Genomic DNA, 2,518 nt, shown 5'->3' on the forward strand with positions numbered 1-2,518 from the left:
GATCCGGAGATCTTGCTGGCCAGGGTAGTTGACTTACACCTTCTAGAGCACGTTGGATGGCACGGGATACATGCGGACGTGCATTGTCCTGTTGGAACAGCAAGTTCCCTTGCCGGTCTAGGAATGGTAGAACGATGGGTTCGAAGACGGTTTGGATGTACCGTGCACTATTCAGTGTCCCCTCGACGATCACCAGAGGTGTACGGCCAGTGTAGGAGATCGCTCCCCACATCATGATGCCGGGTGTTGGCCCTGTGTGCCTTGGTCGTATGCAGTGCTGATTGTGGCGGTCACCTGCACGGCGCCAAACACGCATACGACCATCATTGGCACCAAGGCACAAGCGACTCTCATCGCTGAAGACGACACGTCTCCATTCGTCCCTCCATTCACGCCTGTCGCGACACCACTGGAGGCGGGCTGCACGATGTTGGGGCGTGAGCGGAAGACGGCCTAACGGTGTGCGGGACCGTAGCCCAGCTTCATGGAGACGGTTGCGAATGGTCCTCGCCGATACCCCAGGAGCAACAGTGTCCCTAATTTGCTGGGAAGTGGCGGTACGTTCCTCTACGGCACTGCGTAGGATCCTACGGTCTTGGCGTGCATCCGTGCGTCACTGCGGTCCGGTCCCAGGTCGACGGGCACGTGCACCTTCCGCCGACCAATGGCGACAACATCGATGTACTGTGGAGACCTCACGCCCCACGTGTTGAGCAATTCGGCGGTCAACACCGTGGTTCCTGGTGTGTCCGCTGTGCCGTGCGTGTGATCATTGCTTGTACAGCCCTCTCGCAGTGTCCGGAGCAAGTATGGTGGGTCTGACACACCGGTGTCAATGTGTTCTTTTTTCCATTTCCAAGAGTGTAGATTGATTCTCAGAGCGAGTGAGAACGGTAAATTGTCATTCACTAGGGTGAATTCCTTGGCCGTACTGAGGACTCGATACTGATCGTCAGATCTTCGTACTAAAGGCACAGCCAGAGGTCCAGGTTACGCAGATCCGGCTCAAAAGCATTCCATTCATAAGTGTCGTTGGAACCATTCGTGGGAACACATTGATGCCTGTGATGCGTTCACCAAACCTCGTAGCAGTGAGTTGGTGTTGCTTTTGCTTTTTAGATGGATAGGTCTCTATCGCAGGTGCTCAAGGCTAACAACTCACTGCATATTATGAATGAAAAACTCAGGATACTTGTGTAACATTCCACGAAATTTATTATTAAACTAGCAGTCAGCTTTTAAGTCATCGTCAGGTTCGAAGTCTGATATGTATAACTGTGAATTCTGTGAGTGAAGCCGGCCGCGGTGGTCTCGCGGTTCTGGGCGCGCAGTCCAGAACCGTGCGACTGCTACGGTCGCAGGTTCGAATCCTGCCTCGGGCATGGATGTGTGTGATGGCCTTAGGTTAGTTAGGTTTAAGTAGTTCTAAGTTCTAGGGGACTAATGACCACAGCAGTTGAGTCCCATAGTGCTCAGAGCCATTTGAGCCATTTGTGAGTGAAAAAAAATTGTTGTTTTCATTTAGCTGTCAGAGATGACAATTATGAACATTCTATATGAGATTGAAATATTAGTAAATATATTGATAAAAATGTGAAGTAAAAATTATTCAGTTTAGATAAAAATGTATGATTCGCTGAGTTAATGAATTAAACAACAAATTCCAGTTGTTCAGGAAACACATAATAAATTGAACAAAGCACAGAAATCTTTGTGACATGTTTCAAGGGTATGACAACAATGTAATATGGCGTTAAACTAGTATAATAGTACAAGTGAGACACATGATGAATGTGATTGAAACAACTATAAATGTACAATGTAAAACTGTGGGGCAAGTGGAATCCCCGCAGCTGAAATAACATGAAATATGGGACATATGAGTAGGAAGAGTAGTTCACAAAGTATTTGGATGGGATTATGTGCTGTGTCTACGGTTAAAACTGATGAGCAAGGGATCTTTGTCTAACCATCCTTTGCGGATATTGGGTAGGACTTAATGTTTGCACATTCTAGCTGCGGTCTTCATTGAGAAAGTGGTTTGCAAAGGTACAACCTCCTTTTCTAATTCTACAAATTCTTTCAAGAAATGCATGTTAGCTTTATTCTACTAAATTTTACGCATTTGGAATACATGTGTGTTCTTTATAGAATTTGCCACAATTACGAGCAACTTTCTAAATTCCCACTCTTTCCTAAAGCTGACTTTCTGTGCTTACCACCGAGGAGGTGTTGTGAACATGATGTTTTAAAGATCCTTCATTTAAGGTTTCTGTCCACCTTCTGAGAGAACTCTGAACCTTTTAGAGACATCTTGAGGTGGTGTACTGGGTAAAGAAAGTGGGGACCTGTCGTTGTTTATACAGTATAGAGTCCATCAAGGCAGGTGTGTAACTGTTGCTTGATCCTGTTTGTTTCGTTGTGTTTAGTTCTGCTTGGAATCTGTCATCACACGCAGGGATGGACTTATTATTGAATGGAAGGAACCATAAATATGAAGAGAATTATATAGTACACT

This window comes from Schistocerca gregaria, chromosome 2 (assembly GCF_023897955.1).
Source record: "Schistocerca gregaria isolate iqSchGreg1 chromosome 2, iqSchGreg1.2, whole genome shotgun sequence".
In the NCBI taxonomy this organism is placed as follows: Eukaryota; Metazoa; Arthropoda; class Insecta; order Orthoptera; family Acrididae; genus Schistocerca; species Schistocerca gregaria.